The sequence below is a fragment of the Microtus ochrogaster genome, unplaced genomic scaffold, assembly GCF_000317375.1.
Source record: "Microtus ochrogaster isolate Prairie Vole_2 unplaced genomic scaffold, MicOch1.0 UNK6, whole genome shotgun sequence".
NCBI classification, from domain to species: domain Eukaryota; kingdom Metazoa; phylum Chordata; class Mammalia; order Rodentia; family Cricetidae; genus Microtus; species Microtus ochrogaster.
The window spans coordinates 7,209,722-7,219,536 of NW_004949104.1; positions in this window are offsets into that span (position 1 = coordinate 7,209,722).

Consider the following 9,815-nt stretch of genomic DNA (forward strand, 5'->3'; position numbering starts at 1 on the left):
CAGTTAGGTTTTTAATAGATTTAAAACCCTATAGGCAAAGACTATTTGGATAAAACAGTGTAGGCTCTGTCACTATATCTGAGATAAATTTATCAGTCTCTTTGATTATTTTGATAGTAAGAACAAGAGAGCCAAAAGTATATTTTTTACTATCATCTGATTCTGATACACACACAGACACACACACATAGACACACTCATGCTACACACACATATAAATAAACATATAAAACATACAAATGTACATGAAACATGCTCACACAATACACAAATTAATAAGCTCTTTCAAAATGATATAGATTCTCATATCATGTATTTTAAAACATCTTTTTTATAAATTTTATAACAAATTGTTTATAAAAGTTATGTCAAAAACCAATAATATATTGTGTTGTATAGATAAAATGATACAACAAGAAGCAGAAAGAAATGTGTTTGTTGTGCAATAAAATTTCTTATTATTAAAAAAAGTAAATATTGAATATTAGGACTAAGTGCATTTGATACCTATCCTCCTCAAGTGATTTTCTTCTCACATACGTATATAAGTTTATATATAAAGATGTGTGAATGTTGAGAATAAAAGAGCATAGTAAAACTAACCCAAAATTTAACACTGTTGTATCTACAAACATTGGAAATGTACTTCTGTGTAGTCTATATTTCAAGTCAGAAATTATACTTAAGATTTCAAAATTATTTTAAACAAGTAAGAGTAGAGACAGTGTTTATATAATGTACTATGAGACGTGCAACGCACAAATGGGATGTTAGAGCTGAAAGGGAAAATGTACACGCCATGCCTCTATACCTATTCCAGAAGCTATCTTCATTGATAAGCACTTGCAAATGAAAACTTAGTTTCTTCCAAGGGAGTCAAATTATTCTTAAGGGGAGGGTTGCACACCCAGCAGGAGAAGGAGAACGAAAAAGACACCCAAAGGCATCTTTGGATATTCCTTGTCTCATAATGTGTCAGGGCTTTATCTTTCAACCTTTCTTTTGCTAACAAAAAATGTGTTGCATATTTTTATTTTATTTGTTTTTACCCTTCAGGATCTTTGTACATATAATGGCTTCTATATTATTTTTTTGCTTGCTTGCTTGTTTGTTGGTTTGTATTATGGGATTCTTGAGTGTAGGAGCAAGTAGGTCTCTATAAATTTCTGTTTCTTCTGCTTTTTCTTGTGTGCCTTCCTGCTGTGTGCTTCTTCGTTTGCTTCTATTGTTCTATTCCATTTTTTGTTTTATATTATTGTATTTTATCTTATTATTATTCCTTAGATGCCTAATGTTTCCTAATGAGAGATGAGGGATGGCAGTGAGAGGGAGCAGAAGTGGATTTGGATGAGAAGGGAAGCAGAGAAGAAATATGAGGAGAGGGAGGGGAAACCATAATCAGGAAATATTTCATTGAAAAGTCCATTTTAATAAAAGAAACATTTCTTATTCTTTCTTTTAAAAAGTAGATATTATACACAAGAAAATTAAAGCTCAAGGTTGTATGGTTAATTATACTCTGCAGCAAAAATTTAAATTCTTCTTGGTATGATTTCAATGTTTCAGCCTTCCCTAGATGAATTTTTATTACATGTATATTATTACATGTACATGTATATTACTTCATAGAAAATTTCAGATCATTGTCACTGGTATCTTGCAAATATTTGACTGCTAGTTAATATGTCTTTTTACAAGGTTTTAAAGGAACTTTCAAAATGTCTCAGGAAAAAAAAAACAAAGTTACAAAGCTTAAGGGAAGCATGGTGATAGTTGCTCTTAAAATAAAAGAGACTTAATTAGCCTAAATTGTGATTAACAGTAGTAATGCAAAAGCTGTTTAAATTCCAATAATGCTTATTTAAAGAGATGTGGAAAACAGTAAGTTTCACTAAAGGAACATTGTTACAAAATTGCAGTATTCTTTAATGTATCACAAAATGGCATTTTCAGGTTTAATACTGATTAAGAAATTCAGACAATTAAAAAGGGTTGTGAAGATTAATATTTTATTTGAAAGATATACATTATGGTTGATGGTAGTATTGTTCAAGGGGATGGAGAAAAGGTTAAAATTATACACACACACACACACACACACACACACACATATATATAGTATTGCTATTAAAAATCTGGATGGTATTTGTGTATATTTATGTGCTAATACTATTTAAGACACTGTTTTTTATGAGATGTATCATATCTAGAGGAAGACACAGCAAAGTAGGTAAAGTACTTACATAAAGCGCATCCCTGTGATCCCCACACAAAAGCCACACAAAGTTTCTTACCTTTGTCACCCTAATGCTGGGGAGACAGAGACAGGCAATTGGGGCTACATAGCCAGCCTTCCTCCTGTGCTACAGAGCTCAATGAGAGAGTATCTCAAAAAAAAAAGAAAAAACAAGGCGTCTTGTCTGCTGAATAGCTCTTGAGCTTGTACTCTAATCTACACACACACACACACACACACACAACTCACACACTAGTCAATCTTATGGGGAGATCGGGGAATCAGCTAATTATTGTACTTGCAATATATATGTCACTTATTCCCGTATATTTAAAACTTGAATATAAAGTTAAATATTAAAGTCAGATCTTTGTGATTTGTGGAAATGAGAGGTCAAGTTTGACCTCTCAGTTGGCATTCATTTCGTGGGAGCTGCTTAATATACTGGTTACATTCCTCTGTGTTTTGTAAGCTCTGTGACACTGAAACTAGCCTCTAAATTCAGACTGAGGCTCATTGGCTCACAGGGATGTGGAGCTACTTCCTGAGAAGTGCATCAAGGAGTAGACAGGGTGCATCTGGTTTGAAGTCTTTTAATTAACTAATTTATTTTTTAAAAACACTGAACTAAACAATTAAAAGAACATTTTCATAATTTCTAATTAATGGCCATTTCACTATTACTGAGAAAATACAGTATCGGTTTTAGTAACCAGCATTTGAATACTAATACTGCTATGCTGAAAAACAGAAGAAATTTATTGGGTGAGTAATTAAAAATTCCTAACGACTTACAGCTATATCCATAAATCAGTGTCTCGTTTAATCCACATTAGAGAAAGTTCTTCTTGCAGGATTTGGGAAATAAGAAAGATACACAGAGCTGGAGATGTGGGGGGAGTGAGATACTGTAGAGCCCTCAGCCAAAATGGCCTCTCTTCATGACCCTGCTTTCAAAACTCAGTATTCTGTGCAAAAGAAGAGGAGGCAAGATTGTTAAGAACTGGAAGGGACGGATGATGTCATGCAGATACAGCTGAAGTAATACAATATGAATTCACAGAGACTGTGGCAGCGAGCACAAGACCTACGAAGGTTCAAATTGCGGAGGCCTAAAAATGCAGGCCCATTTCTACCTTGTCTGATGGCCAGAGAGTTTGTAGACTAATAGGCTTAATTATACCTTTTAACTCACGAGATGGTTGTCTGGCTGTTTTGAAGTTAAGATGGCTCTGTGCCATCCTGACAGAGGGTCAGGGTATGCGGATGTGCTTCTTCTCCTTTCCTTTGTAAATATGAGGTCACCTAGGGAAGGGTGGTCTTCAGTATATGTGACCTAGAGTATGTGACTTGGGACACCTCGCTACCTAGACAAAAGAATGCTAATGATTGGATGTCTCAGAGTTGACTGTGTGAGTAATCCCTAAAATTTCCTCCCAGTACTGTCTTATGGTTTCTGTCTTGTTATTCTATGCATATTCATGTCCTTTACTCATATTTCCTTAATTCCTATGCTCTTACCCTTATAAGAGATGATTTTGTTGAGGCCGATCCTCAACATATGGCATCCAATGTGGGGGCTAACCAGTGAATATCAAATTGTTCAAAAGGGTAGCCAGGAATACAAGGGAGAAAGCGAAAAACCCCACATAAAAATTGCACCAGAGGTGGAGAGGGAAGTAGTGTGCACTCCGAATTAGATAGTAGATAATAAAAAAAGGAAAGAGAAAGGTGAGGAAAAAAATCGGGAGTAAAACTATAAATATTTGTAGATATAAGACAAGAAAATAATATTTACTTATCTGTGCAGTTGCTTAAATATATTTTAATAGATAACAAACTAAAATAAAACAAAGACAAAGACAAAAGTATTTAGAGTTTATAAATATTATATTTCCACCTATGTGCTGATGGTATATCTGCTGTCATGTTCAGGCTGCGTTGGGTCTCGGGGAGACAAAAATGAGACCTTACATTTCCGTGCAAGTGGTGATGCTTTGTTCACCAAACCACAACCTCTATCGCTGCTAAACTGGTTAAAAAAAATAAAATATTAACATTTATCTTAGCAATGGCCTGGATTACTGCTGAGATTGTGACAATCCACACACATGTGCTGTCGCCAGCTAAGTCTAACCCATGCTGTGCAATGGAACAAAAAAGACAAAAAAAAACATAATAAGACCAAAAATAAAAAAGATTTAAAGGGCTATCTATACCTCCCACAATCAACATCCAAAGCCAGTCAATAAAAATGCCTGAAAGCTATTTGGCCCATGAGCCAAAAAAAAAAAAACCTATATAAATAATTCTATGGTGTTTACCAAAGAAGAAGAACCAAATATTCTCCTAATTTTATAATTACAAAGTTTAAAATAAAAACCAGACAGAGTCCCACCACTGAGAGAGGGAGGTGGACATAGACTTCTCACCCCTTCCCAAGAAGGGATATGTAAAAGTGGTACACTGTCAAAAGGAAAATTATTGTTCTTCAATAGAGTCTCATTGGGTGTCTCAACTACACTCTGGGGCATGTCTCTTGTCTAGAAGTAGTTGGACTCCTGTTTTCTTCACATTACATTAGTTTTTATTTTATTAGCTTCCTATGTTTTTAGATTTTTCTTATTGACAAAAGTAATTTTGCTCACACATACATGTACATACAAACACACAGTTTCCAGTATCAATTTCTAGTAGAGTTTAAACTGTTAATGTATTTTTTTCCTCTGGAACCTGTTATTTAGTCCTGAAATAACCATGCATTACATGGACCAGAATGGTATGGAAGGGAGGAAGAATATAAGTAGGGGAGTAAAATAAACTTGCTTTTCTTCAAGTACATACTCTACTTTAGAAACAGACTTACTTAAACTTTTAATTCATGGACTTTCTAGGCATCTGAAGCTATGCTTTTGTCAACTGTACAAAGCTCTGATCACATTTCAGGATGTCTATCATATTACAGTATCTCACTTCTCAGATCTCTAACTTGGTTTATACAATCTTTTTTTTTTTTCACCAAAAAATCTGCCACCAAAGAAAGCTTAAATCATGTAAGACTGGGTTCATTGCTCCTCCTGGATCTATTAAAGCCTGAAAAGGCTCTGGACTGCTCCAATCCTCAATCATTACTTTCTGGTTTTCCTTTACAGTTCACATACTCTGTATGTGCTTCACAGCCACTGCATGATATGCTATGTCTTAATGGTTTGTTGATTTTTCATATAAGTTGTGATCAATTCCCTGAATACGTCCAGAGGAATAGTTGGACAGAGATCTAAACTTTCATTTAGTTCACACAGGAAACATAGCAGAACAGACCAGAAAGATTGCGTGTTTTATTATTACATTCAAATAGAACTTATCTGGCTCTTCTCTCAATGCACATTTTCAGCAGCCCACCTTTCACTGAAAATGATGTTATGCCCTCAATTAGTTCTACAAAACTCACTTTGTCAGTCTCTTCCTCTATAACTTACAGTTGATTTTCTTAAGGTTACATTTCTGTGATTTTTATTTGATTTATCCATATTCTCCTATAAGTGGCTACTCCATTCCTTTAATTATTTTCTACTCTTTAAGAGTAGTTTAAATGATTGCACATTTAAGCATTCCACTGCTGTTTGTGATACTTAGGCATGTGTTTAAAAAAATCTCTTCTTCGAGGGGCTTTATGATTGTCTTATTTTTGACTCTTTTATCAGTTCTTGTCTTTCAATGTTTATTTATTAATTGCACTATGGAAAACTTCATATTCATGATTCTGATCACAACACAGTGTGAACAGAATGAGATTCTTCAAATATTGAACAGAGACCAAATATAGCTAAGATTCCCAAAGGATGTTGAGAATAATGAATTCTTGCACACCATTGGGAATGTAAATTAGAACAGCAGAAATGAAAAACAGTATGGGGGACTTCAGCACCTTTCATTTCCACTATACAAAAGAATTCATTCTTAGGCTCAGAGTCTTTAAGGGGAAGATATGTAGACAGTAGAGTGATTTTGGAGAAACCAGCTTCACTTGATTAAATTGGTTGTAGGGTTGGCAGTAGAAGGTCAATAAGTCAGATACAAACTGGCTGGGGTATTATGGATTTAGCTTCATATCAGCATATATTTATTGTTCAACAGAGACATCCACGATCGCTGACGGTTTAACACTTATAACAACTTTATAAGCTATTTGTTGGTGGTGTTTGGCTTTGTTTTTTTTCTAGACAGGGTCTTTCTGTATAGCCCTAGCTGTACTGGAACACTCTTTGTAGACCAGATTGTCCTGAACTCAGAGGTCTGCCTCCCTCTTCCTCCTTAGTGCTGGGATTCAAAGAGCATGCAACCACTGCAGGCTTAACTTCATAAGTTATATCATTCATGTTGAGTATATCTTTAAAAATCAGAGATGATTATGATTTAGTCTAGTTTGTGTTTATCTACTTCACAAATAAATGATGATGATAATAATAAGAATAATAACTTCTGTTTCATTTGATGGATTAACCTTTAAAGTCTTATATTGCATTTACAGAGACATTAGGAAATTATCTCATTTTTTTCCTTACACAAGGCATGGTGAACAAAATCTACCTAAACCATTACACTGAATAGCCTAATAAAAATATGATTGACAATTATCCTTGGTAGAAAAGTACTACTCTTAGCTAAGCTTGATTACTTTTTACATAAGCAATTGCTAAATCCAAGACATATTATAATTTTGCTCTATTCTAAATGAACTACTCATGAATTATTAAAAGAATGAAAAGCACTTAAAAATAAAAATGGTTAAACACTTACCATATTCCAATAGCCACCTTATCCTGGACTATCTAAGTGAATAGACTAACTGTCACATTTTAATATATTCATTTTCTATTTTATTTAAGGAAGTAATTTTTAACAGCAGATGTTGAGTCCAGAAATTGGGACACTTTCTTGTAATTCAGTATTGGGGTTCAAGGAGAGTATTTCCTTTAAAAACCCTGGCTAGGTTTGAGAACTATCTATTCCTATAACTAACTCTGAAACAGACTTGAGACCCATTGATTTAGAACAATGGTTCTCAGCCTTCCTATTGCTGAGTGCCTTTAAAACAGTTCCACATGTTGTGGTGACCCCAACTATAAAGTTTTTTTTACTTTGCTACTGTAACTTTGCTACTGTTATGAACCATAATATAAATATCTGATATGCAGGATATCTGATACATGACTCCTGTGAGAGGGTCGTTCGACCCCCAAAGAGATAGAGACCCACAGAGTAAGACTTGCTGCTCTGTAGCTTTCTTATGTTTTTACTTAGTTTTGTTTTATTTCACTTAATTCTTTGTTGTGTCACATGCCTGCGATAATTCTAAAATCATTTTGCTTTGAAGTTTTGATGTATTTCTTCATGCCTTGCTTGCTCTCATTTGGATTTGAGGATGTTTGAAAGGTAGAAATCATATTAACTCCTTATTGGATATTCAGCACTTGCCAATCACTGAACTGGATCACAATTTTTGAGCTTCAAAGGATGTAATGAATGGATGTCTATGACAGCTCATTGATAAAGAGCAATGTAAGTGCTGATGCAGTCTTATATACTGCTTCAGCGAAAGATATCTTTAGGTAGATAGGCACTTGATTTTACTTGTGATGCATTTGATTTTTAACTTATTTAAATTTGTCACACAGAAATCAGGACAACAGCCTTATCATTTACTCTTTATGTAGCATTAAGATTTTGTCATTATTTCGAATCTTTCCTTACTCAGAAAGAGTTAATAGGCATTCAGGTAAATAGCTCACCTTTCCCTCTCAATTAACTGCTATTATTAGAAAAATAATTTCTGAAAGAGACTAGTTGATAAGCTTTATACTCTCGTCTATTCTCAGAATAACTGCAAAGTAATTGAAGATCAACGATCTTTAAAGATGGCTTCCATAAAATAATAATCCTAACCAGAGAACACTCTTTGATGCTTCTCAAAGAATTGCCACAAATGCTTACTCCTGGTCTTGTCCAAGTAAAAAAGGACTCTGAGGATCAGAACAGTTAAGAAGTAATGATGACTCTCTTAGTATGAGTGATTGATGAAGGGGTAGCATCAAAACTATAAATCTATCTCCTTATTGCATATTTTGTTTTTCTTTTTCAGGAACTGAAAATCCACCTCTTACTGCTGCGTTAGATATAGATAAGTCTCAAGACATTAGACCAAAATAATAAATAAAAGGTGAGTTATAGGAAATCAGCATATCTATGGTGTTCTCTGTTATGCTTCCATGCCTTATGAAAAATAATATAAAAATTGAAAAAGGAATCTGAAAGCAATACAATATAACATTCATGTGCACCTAGGGCATGTAGTCTTTGTTTACTGAGGTATGAAGGATAAAATGAAATACAGATTTTAGGTGATGATATCCCTTACAATATCTTATCAAGAGTAGGTGATCTGTATGACTCACTGGTTGAGCTCCAGGTTGAAGTCAGTAAGATAATTATAAAAAACAGATGTATTCAATATCAACTAAAAGTACCATTATTGCAATGTGCTTTTAGAGGTCTGTAAATTGTGGAGTGACAGAGATAAACTACTTCTTTTTAACAATGGTATCAACAGGTATTGTTATCTCAAAAACAAAACAAAACAATACATGCGCTTTAAATTCTAGAGCAAAACACAGTACATATGAAGGACCCAAAAGGGTGGTCCTATGAAGAATAGTGGACTCTACACATGAATCTGAATCGTTAGTAGTACACGCCATTGAGATAGTTCAGGAAGTAGAGAATTTTATACCAACCTGATAATCTGAGAACAAAACTCAGATTATCAGGTTGGTATAAAATTCTACTCATTACCTGCAAAGAGTATTTAGCAAATTTAGCTGAAGTTAGCCAAACATTTGCTATACTGATTACTACTTAGATGTTCTGTTTCGGAGTTAAATGATTTCCATGCATCTTTCAGTTATAACATATCATGGTCCTAGCTTTTTCTACATAGAAAGAGTAGAGTTTAATGTCAGTAATAATAGGAACAGTCTCTTGGCTCTGATATTGTGAAAGGCCTTAGACTAATGCTGGAGAGCTGAGAACCATTACTTTCTTTTCGATATGTTCTTCAAAGCTAGTTCAGAATGATGGGTATATAACTGTGATTCAGAAGTAAAACAAATTAGCCTTCAAACTCCCAACAAACCCAAAACAGCTGAATTAAACCACTTTAATTACATGTATCAAGTAAAATTTACCTGGCCCTTCCAATCTTTTTTGATATAGAAGTTCAGAGGTAGGGTAGGTAAGAAAGAATAAAGCTATCAGATTGCTCCTTCTCTCAGGCACTGGTCAAAACAGATTCAGTCACAGAAGAAAAGATTTGCCTAATGAAGTTAGAAAATTTGAATATTCTGTGGAAGAGGAGGTTTTAGTTACTGTGTTTGATTGCTTTAGGGATTAAAAAGACTAGAGAATTGATTATATGTTTTAAACCGCTTAAAGGAGAAAAATGCAGCATTTTTGAGTGAACTGAATAGTGATGAAGAAAGTAATCAAGACTGTTCTTAAAGAGCTACTACTTTATAGTCTG